We start from the raw sequence: 20856 nt of genomic DNA, 5'->3' as shown, positions 1-20856 counted from the left end.
AGTTTTCTGGAAGTAGCTTTTACATCGTGAGAAAGCTCGGATATAATGAAGGTGGTGGACTCTCCTTCATTGGAGGTTTCCAAGCAGAGGTTTGATAACCATCTCTCATGGATGCTTCAGTTAAAGTTCCTGCAGTGCCGGGGGTTGGACTAGATGACCCCCGGGTTCCCTTCCTTTCCCTCTACAATTCTATGAGTCTATGGTTCTCATGTGGAAATTAACAGGTCATTGTCATGAAAACGGCATAAGCCAGGGGTAGGCAAACTAAGGCCCTGGGGGCCGGATCCGGCCCAATCACAGATGGTCCAGGAATCAGCGTGTTTTAAAATGAGTAGAATGTGTCCTTTTATTTAAAATGCATCTCTGGGTTATTTGTGGGGCATAGGAATTCATCCATATATATTTTTTCAAAATATAGTCCGGCCCACCACATGGTCTGAGGGGTGGTGGACCTGCCCACGGCTGAAAAGGGTTGCTGACCCCTGGCATAAACTGTTGTGTGAATGCTTCTTAAAATATTGCACCCAGAATTAGTTGCCACCTGAACCACTACAGAAGAGCGTGAAACTCCTCCTCATCCCTGAGACTTTGCTTCTGCATTTAGTTTACTTTTTTAGCAGCTGCATTTCTCTGCTGGCACAAGTACAGTGGTGCCTCGCAAGACGAAATTAATCCGTTCCGCGAGTCTCTTCATCTTGCGGTTTTTTTGTCTTGCGAAGCAGGGCTATTAGCGGCCTAGCGTCTTAGCGGCTATTAGCGGCATAGCGGCTTAGCGGCTGTTAACAGCTTAGCGGCTATTAACGGCTTAGCGGCTTTAAGAAAAAGGAAACAAACTCGCAAGAACTCGCAAGACGTTTCGTCTTGCGAAGCAAGCCCATAGGGAAATTCGTCTTGCGGAACGACTCAAAAAACGGAAAACCCTTTCGTCTAGTGAGTTTTTCGTCTTGCGAGGAATTTATCTTGCGGGGCACCACTGTAAAGTTTACAGTCCATGGGAGACACCTACATCCTTTTCACATGTATAGGTATGGAGGCACCCAGCTGCAGAATCCAGGTGGGTTAAAAAGATCATCAATGACCTTTTTGATAAGTGCTAAGAGTCACTCAGACTACTTACTTCTCTGTGTATAAGACGCCCCCATGTATAAGATGCCCCCTATTTGGGGGTCTCAAATTTAAGAAAATGGGGGGAGATGGCACAGAGTTGTTGAGCTGTTTTTGTGGAGGGTTGCCCAGAGTTGTTAAGCTTTTTTTGGGGGGGGGGGTTGCAGTAAAATGCTCACCAGCACGTGTCGCAAAATCCACCATTCTCGTCTGTCCCCTTACCAGCATAAGCTGCCAATCATCCGCCCAATTGCAGCAGCGTCAGCCAATCAACACCACCCATTGCCGCAACAACCAATAACATAGCAACCAAACGTTCAGCCTATGCACTACCCGTGTATAAGGTGATCCCAATTTCTTAGCATTATTTTTAAAGAAAAAACCCGGAAAAGTAAGGTACATAGGACACTGACCTGGCATTCCTGTTGTTGTATAACTTATCAATTAGTCATACCTCATGCTACGTTTGCTTCATGTTACGTTCTTTCAGGTTACGTCCCACAGTGACCCGGAAATACTGGAAAGGGTTACTTCCGGGTTTTCGCCAGAAGCGCATGTACAGAAGCACAAAATAACGTCACGCGCATGCGCAGAAGCGGCGAATCGCAACCCGCATGTGTGCAGACGCGCCACTGCAGGTTGCACTCTTTCATGTTGCGAACCGGCCTCTGGAACGGTTCCCGTTCGCAACCAGAGGTACCACTGTATTCTTTTAAAAGGAAATATCATGTACTGTGTAGATCGGGGGAGCCCATGTAGAGCATAGATGGGAAAATGTGTGTCCCAATTTGGGGACTCAACATGTTGGAGGGTAGGATAAAACAGATCTGCCTATAGGTCAGAACCAGCACTTCAAATTGTGCCCAGAAATGGACTGGTGGCCAGTGAAGTTGCTTGAACAGATCAGTAACGCCGGCTCTGCGTGAGGCTACCCTCCGCCGTTCACCTTCTTTAAATAAACAAAGAAGGAGAATTAAAAGACCGGAGCATAATGAAGACCCGGGCTTTCCCATCATGCACCGGGTGGCTGCGCTTGCCGCCAGATAGCAGGACTTTGGAGCCGCCGCCTGAAATTGCACAGCCCCTGATGGCGTGTAAGAAAGTGTAACGGGTTCATAATTGCAACCCTTTCATTACCGTCTCCTCAGTTCCCGGCCCACTAATGTCAAGAGCGCCGTCTTTGTAGCGTTATTGGCATTTTTCATCATATTCATGAAGTGCAGGTCAATTTTCTTCAAAAGGCTCCCATCGCCAAGTTGCCACAAAGACAGACAGTAATAAATTCTACTAGTGCACTCGTGAAGGCTTCGTAGCTGCGAGCTACAATAAAAAGCAATGAGCCGGGTGTCACTAAGTAACTCCAGTTTACACTGCGTTTTCTCTCTTTTATTGAAAACTCAGGATATGAATTTATTAATGAATACACAGGCATACTTTGATGGGGGGGGGAGTGAAGGAGGGAGAGCAAAAGGGGAGGTGGTGTTGGGTAGGGCGGGTGGGGGGAAAAGAGAGAGAGAGAGAGAGAGAGACCAAGTCAATTTATTTGATATTCACACAGTGAGTGCCTACATTGTATTGTTTCATCATTTATGGACCAGCTTTGCTTGTTAGGCTGTGGCCCTCCAGGAGCGAGAGAGAGAGAGGAGGGAAGGGGGGAGGCAGGGCTTATATAGCAACACCTTGACGTAGATGTACAGCTGCTCTCTCCGCGCTTGTCTCACCTTTAGCCCTGTCTGTCTACTGCAGGCTTTCATTTTCCGCATTCATACATCAATAAGCTTTGCATGCTGACACCTAATTTTGCAGGCTACTTTGGTTATGGAGGCCGCTTCTTTGCATATCACTACCCACCCCTTCTGACATCTCCTGGCTTTAAAGGAGGAGAGAATAGAAGGAGCCTTGGTTTGGAGGGGGTGGAGGAGGAGAAGAAGAAGGAGAAGGTGGTTTTCTTTTCTTCCAGGGCCTAATCAGAAATTTCTTTCTATTTGTCAGAAGCCGATCTGCCAAATCAGGTTTAATTGATTCAGCTGTTGTTTTCATGCAATACTTTCTCTCTCCCCCCCCCTTTTTTTTAGTATGCTATTTTGAAGGTCTAGGCTGGTTTTTCAAACAAATGGGAGATCTCTCCTGAAAGATAAATATGGGTGCCAATTAGTTAGCACTTCCATCCCAGTTAAATCTCGTTTTGAAAGGATTCTTCGGTATGTTCCAACCCCCCAACCCCAGATAGATAGATTGATCGATGGATATCAAAATCCAGTACCCATCAGCATGTAAGAATCTGGATGTGGTCTGTGACGGGTGACTGCAGAGGTCAAGAGGTCAGTTTCTATCCCTACTTGGCTCCTACAATTAGTTCCTAAATTTTCCACAAAAAGAAAAGTTTGCATGTGTGTGTTGTTTGCACACACACAAAGACACAGGCAGGCACAAAGACACCAGAGCTGTCCCCCAATTAGCAAAGCCTTAGCTGGTGCATCTCGTGAGTTTTAATTGATTTGTCAATTAATCTGCATAAATTTCCATATGAAAAACAACAACAGTTCTTAAGGGGGAGGAGGGCGCTATTTCTTCAGTGTTAGATAAAGCATGGAATGCATTTAAGATAGTCACACACACACACATTTCTAACCCATTTGGAATACAGTGGTACCTCAGGTTACATACGCTTCAGGTTACATACTCCACTAACCCAGAAATAGTACCTCGGGTTAAGAACTTTGCTTCAGGGTGAGAACAGAAATCGTGCTCCGGCGGCGCAGCAGCAGGAGGAGGCCCCATTAGCTAAAGTGGTGCATCAGGTTAAGAACAGTTTCAGGTTAAGAACAGACCTCCGGAACGAATTAAGTACTTAACCTGAGGTACCACTGCATTCATAAACATTCCATTGCAGACACTGAGTCCATGACTTGGGAGGTATCATTCTAAAACAACGAAGGCAAATTTCTTACGGCCTACAGCAAGCAAAGTTTCAAAACTTCCAGTCTGGGCTCAACTCAAAAAGGGGGGTGCTTTCATGAAGATTTGCAACAGTGTTGAAAGGTTCCCCCCCCCTTTTCCGTGCTTTTTAAAAATGAGTCAAAAGTATCTAATTTTAAAGTATTTATCTGCAGCCAGAAAGGGTTGTAAGAAGTCGTTGTCACATGCAGGAAGGTTTCCGTTCAGCTGCAGCTCATCTTCTGTCCAAAGCTACATTGTTTGCTTCACTTTCTGCTGTAGTGAAATTCTATAACTCTGACACCCAAGACTTTTGTTTCAGATCACCCTCCAATTCTTCTGATAGTACAATTTCCTAACTGATTTTAATACTGTATTTTTATATTGCTGTAACCTGCCCTAAGACATTATGCTGAAGGGCAGGTAAGAAATCCCATAAACAACTAAGACCGGTTTTTTGCTTTGTTCCTCATAGCTAGCTCCCACTATTCTCTCTGTCGCCTTCCTGCATTCTAGCATCCCATTCCAATACAGCTCTAAGGACTGTTCCTGTTAATGTCCTCATGCAGGGTTGGGGAAGCCTTTACACTGTCATTTTAAGGGGTGAAACAATTTTTGCAAATCTCTCCAATGAGGGATCTTAAAAATACGTTTTCGGCTGTGAGGAATTCAAATCTGCTGTTATTTTTGTGCTTGGAGAACATTTAGCTTGGCTTGATGAAGAAGCACATATACTGCTTTTGGAAAACCAAAGAATTTTTATTTTACCCTCTGAAAATGTCAGGTCATGCTTAAAGGTAAAGGTAAAGGTACCCCTGCCCGTACGGGCCAGTCTTGACAGACTCTAGGGTTGTGCGCCCATCTCACTCAAGAGGCCGGGGGCCAGCGCTGTCCGGAGACACTTCCGGGTCACGTGGCCAGTGTGACAAAGCTGCATCTAGCGAGCCAGCGCAGGACACGGAAACGCCGTTTACCTTCCCGCTAGAAAGCGGTACCTATTTATCTACTTGCACTTAGGGGTGCTTCCAAACTGCTAGGTGGGCAGGAGCTGGGACCGAAAGACGGGAGCTCACCCCGCTGCGGGGATTCGAACTGCCGACCATGCGATCGGCAAGCCCTAGGCGCTGAGGCTTTTACCCACAGCGCCACCCACGTCCCTCATCATGCTTAATAATAATAATAAACAAGCAACAACAACAACAACAATTTATTATTTATACCCCACCCATCTGGCTGGGCTTCCCCAGCCACTCTGGGAGGCTTCCAAAAAAAATACTAAAATACTGCAATACATCAAACAGGGCTGCCTTCAGATGTCTTCTAAAAGTCTGGTAGTTGTTGTTCTCTTTGACATCTGGTGGGAGGGTGTGTTCCACAGGGAGGGCGCCACTACCGAGAAGGCCCTCTGCCTGGTTCCCTGTAACTTGGCTTCTCGCAGTGAGGGAGCCGCCAGAAGGCCCCCGGTGCTAGACCTCAGTGTCCGGGTAGAACGATGGGGGTGGAGACGCTCCTTCAGATATACTGGACCGAGGCCGTTTAGGGCTTGAAAGGTCAGCACCAACACTTTGAATTGTACTCGGAAACGTACTGGGAGCCAATGTAGGTCTATCAAGACCGGTGTTACGTGGTGTCGGCTGCTGCTCCCAGTCACCAGTCTAGCTGCCGCATTTTGGATTAGTTGTAGTTTCCGGGTCACCTTCAAAGGTAGCCCCACATACAAACAGTACACTATAACTGCAATGCAGTCATTTTCTATACAGTTTGACACACATTTTTCTTACCAAGCAAAACTAAATCATATTGATTCAACCAAAATATCTTTGGAATTCACAAGTGATAGAATCAAAGAATAGCAAAGTTGGAAGGGACCCCAAGGGTCATCTAGTCCAACCCCTGCAATGCAGGAATCTTTTTGCCCAATGTGGGGCTTGAACGCACGATCCTGAGATCGAGATTTTCATGCTCTACCGACTGAGCTATCCCTTCCCAGCTCAAGTCCCGACACGGCATTTAGCACCTCACCTCATTTTTGGAAAGTTAAAGTTGAAGGGGAAAAAATCAACATGGCCCACTTTTACAGCCCAAGGGCCACACTACCTTACAGGAAACCTTCCGGGGGCCACATGCCAATGGGAGGTGGGGCCATTGGGGCAGAGCAACTAATGGGTTGTCACATGTGCAATAGGCTACATTGTTCACTCTCTCTCCACCATTCAGAGAAGCAAGAGGCACTGTCAGAGTTCAAGGGTACATGCCAGTCAGCCAACAAGAGGGTTAAAAACAGAGGGTCTCAAGGGCCAGATAGAGAGCACAAGAGGGCCATGTTGGGCTCTTGGGCTGGAGGGTCCCTATTCCTGCAGTAATACAGCACTGTGCCTACTAAACATGCCCCCTGCAAGTTTATAGACATCTGGCCCCACACCCTGTTGGATGACATGTATTCAGCATCAGTGTGAAGGGGCCCTATGCAAACATCATCGTCATCTTCTTCATCATCATTTATTATTATTTATACCCCGCCCATCTGGCTGGGTTTTCCCAGCCACTATGGGTGGCTCCCAATAGAGTATTGAAAACAATACAGCATTAAATATTAAAAACTTCCCTAAATAGGGCTGCCTTCAGATGTCTTTTAAAAAAAGGATAGTTGCTTATTTTCTTAACATCTGATGGGAGGGCATTCCACAGGGCGGGTGCCACTACCAAGAAAGCCCTCTGCCTGGTTCCTTGTAACCTCACTTCTCACAGGGAGGGAACTGCCAGAAGGCCCTTGGAGCTGGACCTCAGTGTCCGGGCAGAACGATGGGGGTGGAGACGCTCTTTCAGGTATACTGGGCCGAGGCTGTTTGGGGCTTTCAAGGTCAGCACCAACACTTTGAATTGTGCTTGGAAATGTACTGGGAGCCAATACAGTAGTACCTCGGGTTAAGAACTTAATTTGTTCTGGAGGTCCGTTCTTAACCTGAGGTACCACTTAAGCTAATGGGGTTTCCTGCTGCCATTGCGCGATTTCTGTTCTCATCCTGAGGTAAAGTTCTTAACCCGAGGTACTATTTCTGGGTTAGCGGAGACTGTAACCTGAAGTGTCTGTAACCCAGGGTACCACTGTATAGGTCTTTCAGGACCAGTGTTATATATGGTCAAGCACAACATCTCCCTCTGAGCCAGTGCCCTGGCTAATCACAGGCTGCAATGCCTTTCTCTCTACATTTGGCCAAACCAGACCTTGCAACAAACAGGCCCTTTCTCTTCCCAGCCCATCGCAACGACGGGCCTTTTGCTCAAGTCATCCAAAGTGGGACCTTGCTAGCAGATAAACAGGTTAATAAAGCTCGACAAATGCCGAGCTTTTGCAAGCAAATAAACAAACCGGCGGCGGCGGCAAAAAACAAAACCCACTTGCTATCCAAATCCATTTGCATCTTCCTCCTTTTCTTTATTTTTTCCGCCCAGCAAAGGAGAAAGTTTGTCAAGCAAGACTGATCAGAAGGATGCCACTCGGTGACAGGACACGTTGATTTATTTTTGTGTTGCGGCTGCTTCTAACAACGGCGGCTGCTCAGAGTCGTCACAGAAAGGCATTGTGGGAGATGTCGGCAGCTCCCGACAAGCACCCTGCCTCTGAAGACAGACATTTATTAGGATACATAATGTGGAGGAAGCCGATTCGTACCTTGGCATGCTGATTTCCCGTAACTGTCACATGTGATGATGGCTTCAAGTTTTCCCCTTCGCGGACACCCTCCAGACACACACACACAAAATCTCTGTAAGGGACAATATTGCTAACACTGAGTATTTCACACAGGGAGAAAGAGGCAAGCTATAGACAGCAAGGGAAGCTTTTGGGCCTAGCGCTGAAGAGCGTGCCATTTTAAAACACGAAATCTGTTCTTGCAATGTTTGCAAGGGGAGAACAAGGGGGGGAAAGACACTTTCAAGTGTAGTTCGTCGCTCTCTTAATGAGGGACGGGGTCTTCTTAAGAGCCAGCCGGCAACTGTGGAAGAACACATACCCTCAGTACTTGACGTCCTCAAAACAGCTGACAGTTTCAGATAAATCGGCTTGCATAGAGACTCCCCTCTTCGCATCACCTGGAGTGACAGAATAGTGCTAATTTCATTTGAGGGAGGGAAGTGGGGAGGAAAACAAAAGACACGCAGAGAGAGAAATTCATATGTCTTCGGCGTCTTGAGCCGTCAGTGTAAAATTAACCAAACTGGAAACCATCGAGATCTGAGGCGAAAGAAGGGGTTTTTGTCAACCAAAATCTTTTTAATCTCCCCCCTCCCACACAAAAAACCTGCCACTCCTTTCCTCCTCTGAATCTGCCAACATTCCACGGGCTCCTTCATCTTTTTAACTACAGTTGCATGACAACTTTAGGAAAGAATGGCTGACTTCCTCAATACAGGAAGGGATGCGGTTAGTGATTCTCGCGCTCAAGAGTGCTTTCTTTCCAAATTGTCTTCTGCTGCACTAGTCTTCAAACTGTGCTCCATGGGGATTTGGGTTCCTTGCTGGAAGCTCCTTAAGAGCTCCACCATGAGAAGACCAGTTAAGCTTTCTTGAAAATCAGCTCTTCCACCATGACAGATTTTCCCCTACAATATTCAGCGGCCGTAGAGCATTGGACACTGTATGCTCTTTCACCCAAGTCACACAGAATGATGAAACATAGGGTATCTAGCCAATATTCTGCAACAACTGAGGGCTTATCTGCACTTACCTTTTCAATCGCTCATTCCAGGCACAGGTCCGTGCTTAAAAAATCCGTTTTGCCCTGAAGATTACCCCACAAAAACCCGCTCCTCAGCACTCAATCAGAGGAAACGTCCATTTGGGTTTTCCATGGATTGCTGTTTGCTCCAATTGAGCTTTAAAGAGTGGGTTTTCCTGAGGAAAGCTCTGAAGGGGGGAAAATCACTCAGACATATAACACTGAAGCATGTACCATGCTTGGAAAGAGTGGAACAAAGTTAAGTGTGGATAACCCTTAAGTGGACGCCTAAAGAGATTAGCTAAAACCCTTTAGAAGAAGAGTTTGGATTTGATATCCCGCTTTATCACTACCCTAAGGAGTCTCAAAGTGGCTAACATTCTCCTTTCCCTTCCACCCCCACAACAAACACTCTGTGAGGTGAGTGAGGCTGAGAGACTTCAGAGAAGTGTGACTAGCTCAAGGTCACCCAGCAGCTGCATGTGGAGGAACGGGGAAGCGAACCCGGTTCACCAGATTACAAGTTCACCTGCAGGAGCGTCTCCACCCCCATTGTTCTACCCGGACACTGAGGTCCAGTGCCAAGGGCCTTTTGGCGGTTACCTCGCTGTGAGAAGCCAAGTTACAGGGAACCAGGCAGAGGGCCTTCTTGGTAGTGGCACCCTCCCTGTGGAACGCCCTCCCACCAGATGTCAAAGAGAAAACAACTACCAGACTTTTAGAAGACATCTGAAGGCAGTCCTGTTTAGGGAAGCTTTTAATGTTTAATAGATTATTGTATTTTAATATTCTGTTGGAAGCCGCCCAGAGTGACTAGGGAAACCCAGCCAGATGGGCAGGGTATGTATAAATAAATAAATAAATAAATAAATAAATAAATAAATAAATAAATAAATAAATAAATAAAAAATAATAATAATAATTATCACCATCATCTTAACGACTACACCATGCTGGCTTTACAATGTATAGGAGTTCCACAGTGTGGTGTAGTGGTTAAGATCGGTAGACTCATAATCTGGTGAACTGGGTTCGCGTCTCCGCTCCTCCACATGCAGCTGCTGGGTGACCTTGGGCCAGTCACACTTCTCTGAAGTCTCTCAGCCTCACTCACCTCATAGAGTGTTTGTTGTGGGGGAGGAAAGGAAAGGAGATTGTTGGCTGCTTTGAGACTCCTTCGGATAGTGATAAAGCGGGATATCAAATCCAAACTCTTCTTCTTCACAGCAGGTGAGCCAGTCTGAAAACCACTGCATTCTTCCCAATACTGTGCCTTCTGCAAGGTTCCTTCCTACCTTGAAATGCAGCCATTATTGTTCATGTCGGGCCATATCCTCCCTAAGGGTGCTGAGAGTCACCTTGTGGGCTTTCTGCTTGGCCATTATGGGAACAAAATGCAGGACTTGATAGGCCTTTGGTTGGATTGGGCAGTGCTCTTCCTAAATTCCCTCAAAGCCCTCCTAAGGACTCACAGTGCACTCAATCCAGACAAATTAAAGGACAAATTAAGTTGGCGCTGCAGATCTCGATCACCCTAACTGTAAGTCACATAACAGCCAACCTACTTCTTACAAGAACTCCACCATGACAAATGCCGCTGGGTGACAACAAACAGAGCCTTCCCCAAATTCTTTCAGGGCTAGTTAAAAATGTAAAATCTGGTATGAAGTCGCCGCCCCCTTAAGCATCCCATTTTCCTCATGCACGGAACGCCATCCTCCGATTTAATTGAGGCCTCCGGTCCCTAAGAGAGAGCGACAACGGCCCTCACTTGAGGCCAAGTTTAGCATTTCATTATTTAGTAATCTGAGCTGGAGTCATGCTATTATTGACTCTCAGGCAATCCTCTTTGCCTCTTCTAACAAAAAGAGGATGCCCAGAGATATAATTGATACCACATTCGGCTTTTGAGTGTGAGTTCCCTTGGTGGTTTGTGCACGAAAGCTTTTTGATTTAGGCTTAAGAATAACAAAAGTTGGGGATATTTTTCACCGGCGACCCCCTTATGACATGTCCGTAACCCCTTTCACAGCAGGAATGTTGGCCTCCAGGCATCTCTTAGCAGCTCAAATGAGTGACTAGAGGCTTTCCTTCTTTTATTATAGATCTGCTGGTTAAAAGTGAAAGCCTCTTAAAGGGAAGTCTTTTTTTTCTTCTTCTTCCATAAAGGGGGAGGAAAGATCTTTCCCTTTGGACCTGCTCTAAGGAAGACCTGAACACACAGAGGTTTGGGACTGATTTTTGTCATCAGTGGGGGTAAACCAGACCCTTGTTGAAAGCAAGGAGCAACATTCCCCACAGTAACTGGAATTTGAAGGGCTAACTTTTTAGATTCGCATTCTAAAGTCTGGCTGAAGTCAAGTTTTGCAGTGAATTTTGCTATTCTCTTCGAGAGAGAAGCAGCAAAAAAGAGTTTCATTAGTGATAGCAAACATTCTTAGTGGTGATGCAAACTTTCCCAAGTCACTGAAAATTCTTAGCCAAAGGAAGGGATGGCGCAAATTCCATGGTACAAATAGTACAAATTCAATGGTGGCAACACGGAAAGAGAAAATATTGGCCCATTCAGAGGGGAAATTAACAGGGACTGACCATCAGTGACCAAGAGGGTCAGGGGTGTGGTGAGGGATGCAGAACTTGGAGGTCAGTGGAAGAGTAAATGCTTTGCATGTGGTTTGCCCAGTTTCAGTCTCTGGCCTCTCCATACACGAGGCTTGTTCACATATTACACTGAACACAGGTACAAGCTGTCTGTACACATATACAAGAGTTTGTGTGGAAGAGTGCCAATTGGTACAGCTCAACACTTGTATACACCCCCATCGTCAGCCTGGACACTGAGGTCCAGCGCTGAGGGCCTTCTGGCGGTTCCCTCGCTGTGAGAGGTGAGGTTACAGGGAACCAGGCAGAGGGCCTTCTCAGTAGTGGCGCCCGCCCTGTGGAATGCCCTCCCTTCAGATGTCAAGGAAATAAACAACTATCTGACTTTTAGAAGACATCTGAAGGCAGTCCTGTTTAGGGAAGTTTTTAATGTTTATTGCTGCCCAATATTCGGCTGGGAGCTGCCCAGAGTGGCTGGGGAAACCCAGCCAGATGGGTGGGGTATAAATATATTATTATTATTATTATTATTATTATTATTATTATTATTATTATTATTAATGTGCACTTGTTTAATGTTGCATGTGAGTGTACAGATCCAGTATTTGGGTACACAGATTGTGCACTAACTGAATGTAACATATGAATGGCCCTACGCACACAAAAGAACATAAGAAGAGCCCTGGCTGGATCAGGCCAATGGCCCATCTACTCCGGCATCCTGTTCTCACAGTGGCCACCCAGATGTTTATGGGAAACCTTCCAGCAGGACCCAAGCATAAAAGCACTCTCTCCTCCAATGATTTGTAGCAACACACACACATACGTCTAAAGTAGAAAAGACTGGGTTATAGGGATAAATAATCTCTCCTAGCATCAAGCAGCTCCATATTTTCCTACAGTTCACACACACACATACACCATCTTGGCTGTGAGACGTGGAAGACCTGCTCCAGAGAGCCAGTGTGGTGTAGTGGTTAAGTCTCGTAATCTGGGGAAACAGGTTCGCATCTCCGCTCCTCCACATGCAGCTGCTGGGTGACCTTGGGCTAGTCACGCTTCTTTGAAGTCTCTCAGCCCCACTCACCTCACAGAGTGTTTGTGGTGGAGGAGGAAGGGAAAAGGAGAGTGTTAGCCGCTTTGAGACTCCTTAAAGGGAGTGAAAGGCGGGATATCAAATCCAAACTCTTCTTCGTCTTCTTCTTCTCCCTGCCTTGCAGGTCTTTTTCCACCTGGCCTGGGAGGACAGGGCCCTGACTGACTCCAGCTACAAAAGCTGATGCTATGGAAGAGACCAGAGGCCATCTTGGTTATGAGTCCTAGAAGACCTGCTCCCTGCCTCGCAGGTCTATTCCTACCTGGCCCTGGAGGGCAGGGCCCTGACTGACTCCAGCTACAAAAGCTGAGGCTGCTGAACAGACTCATTGGTTAAGGAATTGTTTATAGGGGTTTATTGTGCCAGGGGGGGGGGGGCGGTTCTTGCTACTATTGACATTATAATTTTGTATCTTTATTTTGGTACTTATGATGTATGTGGAAATTGTTTTATTTGGTTATGCACTTTTCATTTATTGTATATGACTACATTTGTTACATTTTAATTATGTGATTTTTCTTTTAGGTTGTAAGCCCCCTTGAGCATGGTTTTAACCATGGAAAGGAAGCATGAAAATAAAATGATGTATGTATCTATACACACACACCAGTCTTGAAAGTTGGCATCAATTAATTAAAATACATCTTAAAATTAGTTCAGAACAAATTAAAATCTGGACAGATGGCAGCCCTTAGGTAAAATTGAGAGTGGTTAATATTCTCCAGGGCCAAATGTTACCACTGGTCTTATAAAGGACCTGTGAGAGGGCTAGGAGGTCTCTTTAATGCTTGTTCTTATACAGAAAGAAAAGAATCAGACTGAACCCAGACCAAGGGCCTGGTGGAACAGCTCCATCTTGCAGGCCCTGCGGAGAGATGTCAAATATCGCAGGGCCCTGGTCTTGTGAGAGAGCGTTCCACCAGGCCGGGGCCATGGCCGAAAAGGCCCTGGCTCTGGTCGATGCCAGTCTAATCTCCCTGGGGCCTGGGATCTTCAGAGTGTTATTATTTGCAGACCTTAAGGTCCTCCGTGGTGCATACCAGGAGAGGCGATCCCGTAGGTACGAGGGTCCTAGGCCATATACGGTTTTAAAGGTTAAAACCAGCACCTTAAACCTGATCCTGTACTCCACCGGGAGCCAGTGCAGCTGGTATAGCACCGGGTGAATGTGCTCCCGCGGCGAGGACCCCATGAGGAGTCTCGCCACGGCATTCTGCACCCGCTGGAGTTTCTGGGTCAGTTTCAAGGGCAGCCCCACATAGAGTGAGTTACAATAATCGAGCCTGGAGGTGACCATCGCATGGATCACAGTGGCAAGGTCAGGGCGAGAGAGACCAACTGCTTAGCTTGGCAGAGATGGAAAAATGCTGCCTTTGTTATAGCTGTAACCTGTGCCTCCATAGAAAGGGAGGCATCGAAGATTACACCCAAACCCTTGACGGAAGGCGCTGGCACTAATTGCGCCCCCACAAGGGATGGGAGTTGGGCCCCCCAACCCCATATCGTCCTGACCCAGCCAAAGGACCTCTGTCTTCGAAGGATTTAACTTCAACCGGCTCCCATGTAGCCATCCAGCCACGGCTTCCAAACATCTGATCAGTGTGTCTGAGGCTGAGTCAGGATGGCCGTCCATCAACAGATAGAGTTGGGTGTCATCAGCATGAGATGAGAAGCTACCCAATTCCTACTGAATTTTGCGATGTGTTGCTCCAGTCAATATATACAGAAACACACATTAGGGGAAAATGGGCACACAAATGCATGTTGTACATACAAAAGGAAAAACGGCCTTTCGAAAATTAGGCAGAACTGCATTTTAAAAAATATAAATTCACACAAAAATGCTGGTGATTAGGGTTTTTTCTTATTAAAAATAATGAAAATTGCTGCAGAAATGTAGAGAACTGAATTTAAGAGTGGAAAAAATGAGGAACTGGGAGGAACAAAAAATGACAGATCACTTAACTGTAAGCCTCTCAAAATGCAGGCAAACACACAATTCACTCACAGAGATGAGCATTTACCTAATATTTCCTTATATCCAATATGATTTGGGACAGAGGAAGAGGTGAGCTATCTTCCAACAATGCCCTTTCTCCAGTTAGGACACCTGGCACTGAAAAATCACTATACCCCATATTGTTGACTCCATCTCTTAAATGTCCTCCTCTTCCACATCACATTTTCTTCCTAGCATTAGTTCTAGGACTAAATTAAATATTCTCTACATCAGATGTTCTCTTCAAAATCATTACATTTGATCCAATCATACTAATTACCCCCTCCCCACAAAATTCTCACATCACTAAGTGTGAGTGTCTCGCCAGGTGGAAACTCATCACGAATAAATAAATAAAAAATCATGTGATTCACCATGTCCAATTAGATTAAGGGCAGTGAGGGCATATGAGGAAGAGGACAGCGAGGGCAAAAAAAGAAAAGGGCAGTGAGGTGAAGCAGCAGCCGAAGGGAATAAAAGCCTGCTGAACACCACCGGAAAACCCTCAGAAACCTGTTTGTGCGTGTCCAAAAATTGCTTAAAACGAGAGGAACAAAAAGAGACACAAATTAAGGCGAGGAGTGTCGACTCAGCCGTAATCATTTCCACTAGGTTAATCAATATAATAAGAACACATGCATATGCAAATGAGACGTTGGCTCCTATACCTTTCGTGTACACCACAACAGGAAGTGATGTTATTTGTGTCAATCAAACGCTCCTGGTTTCGCTTTGCACATTGTGATTAATACTAATTGGAGCACTGCTTAGACGTGGAACCTAATTCAGCAAGGAAGTTTCTCTTCCTTTTCTTTTTTTTACATTCCACACGATCCCTCTGCCACCCCCTGCCTCCTTTTCCAGGTAGTCTTGAGGACTGAATTAAACACACACACACACACACTCCAAGAAGAGACCTCCCCCCCCCCAAGACAGATGGCCGACAATGAGTTAGAAAAAAAAGAAGGTATCTTGAGATCCAACCTGCAAGAACAAAAAAAAAGAAAAGAAAAGAAAAGAAAAGCTTGCATTGTTGTTTTCATTATCTTGCTTCTGTCATTTCATGAGCTTTGTATCTCACAAGGAAAGAAAGAAGGAAGAGGGGGGAGGGGGGAAACTGTGAAATTAATCTTTTGTGCATTGCCAGATAAAGACGAGACATGCTCAGACAAAAGATAGACTGGGAGAAGGTACTGTGATTGATGACTAAAGTAAAGGTGTCAGAAGAGTATTATGTAAATTACTGGAGGCACAGACCATTTCAGAGAGAATGAGAGGGAGAGGGGAGGCTGGGAAGAAAAGGCTGCCGAGGCAATGTTGCCACGACACTGGTCCCCAAGCACCAATTTCTTGCCATCTTTCATCTGCCGAGACAAGCTCACCTCACATTCTATTTGGCTTCTACAGTGCGACAAAGACTGGATGGACTGTGTGTGTGTGTGTGTGTGAGAGAGAGAGAGAGAGAGAGAGAGAGAGAGAGAGAGAGAGAGAGAGAACAGAGCGGGGAGGAAACCTGTCAACATTAGCATGAATGCAAGGATACACACACACACACACACACACACACACACGGCAGAGGATTGGCAAGGATAAATCCCTGGCCTGCTTTAGGGTTTTTACACGGATGATACGACCTTGCTATGGACAATGTTGGCTGCCTGTCTTAAGCGCCGGGCAGGAATTTTTCCCATCTGGCAAACTGGCACTGCCAGTTGGGTTTCCGTCTAAAGGTACCCCTGACCGTTAGGTCCGGTCGTGGACGACTCTGGAGTTGCGCGCTCATCTCGCTCTATAGGCCGAGGGAGCTGGCGTTTGTCCGCAGATGGCTTCCGGGTCATGTGGCCAGCATGACTAAGCCGCTTCTGGCGAACCAGAGCAGCACATGGAAATGCTGTTTACCTTCCCGCCGGAGTGGTACCTACTTATCTACTTGCACTTTGACGTGCACTGGGGACCGAGCAACGGGAGCTCACCCCGTCGCGGGGATTCAAACCGCCAACCTTCCGATCAGCAAGCCCTAGGCTCAGTGGTTTAGACCACAGCGGCACCTGTGTGATAGCACTCATCACAACTTTGTAAGGCAGACAGGCATTGGGTAAGCCTAGATTTGGTGGGAGGGGAGGTTGTAGCCGCCTCCTGCCCCTCCGTGGGTCAGGGTGTCCTGTTCAAAGGATCTGTGGGAAGTGGTTCCTGTCTGATGCCCAGACAGGGGCAAGGGCCATGGGCCACACCACTCCTCCAATGGGGACTGTTTGGGGGACACCCCAATCTGACGTGGGAAATAGGGTGTGTGCCCCCCCCCGCTGGCTTCACCCTTAGAAACACTCCCAGAGGACGGGCAGGAGTAACATATGCAGTTGCTTACCGCAATGCCTATGGCCAAACCTTCACATCTGTAATCAATGAAGTTGTGACCTTATTTGATCCCAAACCAATATGCTGTGTGCAGGGCCAGATTTAGGTTTGATGGGGCCCTAAGCTACTGAAGGCAATGGGGCCCTTTATATGTCCAGCTGTCCTTTGTCAACAACAAATTGTCACTGGTTTTTTTGTGTGTTGAATATATGCTATATGGTAATTTATGGACCTAATCTAAAGCCATTTGCACATAACAAAATATGTATTTTATCAAAGTAATTGTTGAAAAGTCCATGCAGAATGTAGGCACCCTATATATAGAAATGAACAAACCAGTGATATTTTAGGGAGCAGGCTAGCAGGCGGGGCCCATGACTTACACCATAGGAGGCTACACAACACAAAACACTGTTGCTGTATGTAGGTTTTATTTTATTTGTTTTTTATCTTATATTTTGGAAATGTACATCCCGTTCCCCCCCCTTTAAATTATTCTGGGGGGCCCAAGAGAGTGGGGCCCTAAGCTATAGCTTGTTTAGCTTATACAGTGGTACCTCAGGTTAAGTACTTAATTCTTTCCAGAGGTCTGTACTTAATCTGAAACTGTTCTTAACCTGAAGCACCACTTTAGCTAATGGGGCCACCTGCTGCTGCCGCGCTGCCAGAGCACGATTTCTGTTCTCATCCTGAAGCAAAGTTCTTAACCTGAAGCACTATTTCTGGGTTAGCGGAGTGTGTAACCTGAAGCGTATGTAACCTGAAGCGTATGTAACCCGAGGTACCACTGTATGTGAATCTGGCACTGGCTGTGTATCGTCTAGTTATTTGCACCTTAGGGAACGGGGTTGTCACAGGGCCTCGCTATACGCAGAGAGAGAGAGAGAGAGAGAGAGAGAGAGAGAGAGAGAGAGAGAGAGAGAGAAGAGGATTGACAAGGAAATGCTGGCAAGGAACTGCAAGCAGCAGTGTCTAAAGAGGGTGTGCTTCAAATGTCAAAGCTAAACAACAAACCTATGGTTACGTGAAACATACTCAATAAACAAACAAGACGTAACCGGCTGTACTTTTGAATAAATAAGGTATACTATTCATTGTATCAAATTGTAGATTTCAATGGAAGTCTCATAAAGTTCAACAAAAAAGCAGAAGACCCAGTGGATCAGATCATTCTCTAGTCAGTTCATGTACAGTATAAGGTCCATACATGGATAAGTGTCTATTCCACCTGTCTATTCTTAGAGTCCAATAATCCACATGAAGGGTTGTTACGGTTTCACAGAATCCTTTCACAGAGTCTAAGTCAAAGATTTCCAGAATATTAGCCTTGTTTCGCCATCCTAGACTTCATCAGTAGGCTCTAGGCAATGCAAATAAATACCATATCGTAATCTCACACATTTTTACAGCAAAAATAATATAAAAACCATAAACAACTGGTACATACCATATCAAATGTCAAAGCTGGCAGGAGAATCACCCAGTTATGGTGCGTTTTGTGGAAAGGAGTGTGCAGGAGCATGTGCTGGGGACCAGAAAATGCACATGGCAGCATGGTTCTTGATAAGCCCAGTTTACTTATATGCCTCCTTTCCAACGCAAGGTGTGCCCAAAGAGGCTTAGAAGAAACACCTGCTTGTTATCCAAGTGCAAAACATGGCAGACGGCGTTAGAGGGCAGAGCTGTGCGCATTATCTACCGTACGTCATGTGAGCGGAAAAAGCCTCACCTGTGACATCACCTTATCCCATATAGTCCCACACGGCCCTTCAATCTGCAGAACTGGCGCCAGTGCAGGGGCTACACAATACTAGTTCCACATTTGTAAAAAAAATGGATCTTTCAGCATGGCAACACCTGCACTTTGGGAATTCCCTGCTTATTGACATTTGCCAGGCGCTTTTGCTGTACTACTCCTTTCGGTGCCGGCTAAAAAAACATTTTGTTTGAGCCAGCCTGTTCCGGACATGTAGAGTGTTGTCGTGTGTTTTAATCTGGTTTTTAGCTTATCTCTGGTTGAAATTATTTTTGAAGGTTTTAAATTGTTGGTTTGTTTTGTTGATTATCTTCTTGTTCTACCCTATTCACAAACTTCTTTGAGGTGGGTTGTTTTTGTTTTTGTATGCAAATCTTGGGGAATAAATAAACAAGGAGCTGCCTTTCTTCCCCAGGACTCTCTGCCCTGCCAGGACACTTCTCCTTCCCTACAATGTTCCTGGGAAGAGGGCAGAAGCAAAGGGGCAGAGGGCAGCAATTTGGGTGGGAAGTGAGAGCTGGACAATAAAGAAGGCTGATCGCCAAGGAATTGATGCTTTTGAATTATGGTGCTGGAGGAGACTCAAGAGTTGGACTGCAAGAAGATCAAACCTCTCCATTCTGGCTAACACCCCAGAGGACAGGATCACACTTCAAAACGACCTTGAGAGATTAGAGAACTGGGCCAAAACAAACAAGATGAACTTTAACAGGGAGAAATGTAAAGTATTGCACTTGGGCAAAAAAAAATGAGAGGCACAAATACAAGATGGGTGACACCTGGCTTGAGAGCAGTACATGTGAAAAGGATCTAGGAGTCTTGGTTGACCACAAACTTGACATGACCCAACAGTGTGACGCGGCAGCTAAAAAAGCCAATGCAATTCTGGGCTGCATCAATAGGAGTATAGCATCTAGATCAAGGGAAGTAATAGTGCCACTATATTCTGCTCTGGTCAGACCTCACCTGGAGTACTGTGTCCAGTTCTGGGCACCACAGTTCAAGAAGGACACTGACAAACTGGAACGTGTCCAGAGGAGGGCAACCAAAATGGTCAAAGGTCTGGAAACGATGCCTTATGAGGAACGGCTAAGGGAGCTGGGCATGTTTAGCCTGGAGAAGAGGAGGTTAAGGGGTGATATGATAGCCATGTTCAAATATATAAAAGGATGTCATATAGAGGAGGGAGAAAGGTTGTTTTCTGCTGCTCCAGAGAAGCGGACACGGAGCAATGGATCCAAACTACAAGAAAGAAGATTCCACCTAAACATTAGGAAGAACTTCCTGACAGTAAGAGCTGTTCGACAGTGGAATTTGCTGCCAAGGAGTGTGGTGGAGTCTTCTTCTTTGGAGGTCTTTAAGCAGAGGCTTGACAACCATATGTCAGGAGTGCTCTGATGGTGTTTCCTGCTTGGCAGGGGGTTGGACTTGATGGCCCTTGTGGTCTATTCCAACTCTATGATTCTATGATTCTATGAAGGAAACTAGTCCTGAGTGCTCACTGGAAGGAGAAGAGAAGACTCCCTGGAAAAGACCCTGATGTTGGGAAAGATGGAGGGCACAAGGAGAAGGGGACGACAGAGGACGAGATGTTTGGACAGTGTTCTTGAAGCTACCAGCATGAGTTTGACCAAACTGTGGGAGGCAGTGGAAGACAGGAGTGCCTGGCGTGCTCTGGTCCATGGGGTCATGAAGAGTCGGACACGACTAAACAACTAAACAACAACAAAGCAATAATGCCAACAAAAAAAGCACTGGGCTAGGAGGCTGCTCATTCCACCACAGTGCTTTGGGGCAGAAGGATGCTATTATCAGGGGTAGAGACCAGAGTCACTGCAGCAAAGAAAACAGCAGTGGATTCAGCCGCCCAGTCCAATGCTTCTCTTCTCAGAGCCAGGCCCTTAAAAAGATGTTTCCTTTTAAAAAAAAAAAAATAATGCAATAAAATAATGAAATCAAAGTGAGCGAATACTAGCTGCAGTAAGCACCCCACCCCCAAGCTGCCACGCCTCTGGGTACTGGCTCTTTCCTGTCTATACCACATGCCAGCTATGGGTAATTCTGCCAATTTCAGTTTCTTATTTTCCCATAAATTCAGCTGGCCACATTTCTCGAATAATTTGTGAGAAGTCCTCAAGGAATCCCCTCCGCATTTTCTCATATGTACAGTTTTGCATGCAGTTTTCCCTAATATACACATTTTTGCAAGCGATTTCCCCCTAACACAATGCATTTATTATTATTTTTTGCTTGAGTTTTCCAGTAACATATGCCTTTTATGCTCTCT

At 46.0% G+C, this 20856-nt stretch overlaps 1 protein-coding gene across 1 annotated transcript in view; it reads right to left on the bottom strand.

Moving 5' to 3' along the window:
* Nucleotides 1-780: 780 nt before the first annotated feature.
* BCL11A (BCL11 transcription factor A) overlaps nucleotides 781-20856 on the bottom strand; it is a 532252-nt gene continuing 512176 nt past the window's right edge. The window contains exon 5 of the transcript XR_013392103.1: nucleotides 781-843. The gene's annotated coding sequence lies outside the window, so the exon portion shown is untranslated. The remainder of the gene's footprint in view (nucleotides 844-20856) is intronic.

This window comes from Podarcis muralis, chromosome 3 (assembly GCF_964188315.1).
Source record: "Podarcis muralis chromosome 3, rPodMur119.hap1.1, whole genome shotgun sequence".
NCBI lineage: Eukaryota > Metazoa > Chordata > Lepidosauria > Squamata > Lacertidae > Podarcis > Podarcis muralis.
This window is presented reverse-complemented; position numbering and strand designations above follow the sequence as displayed.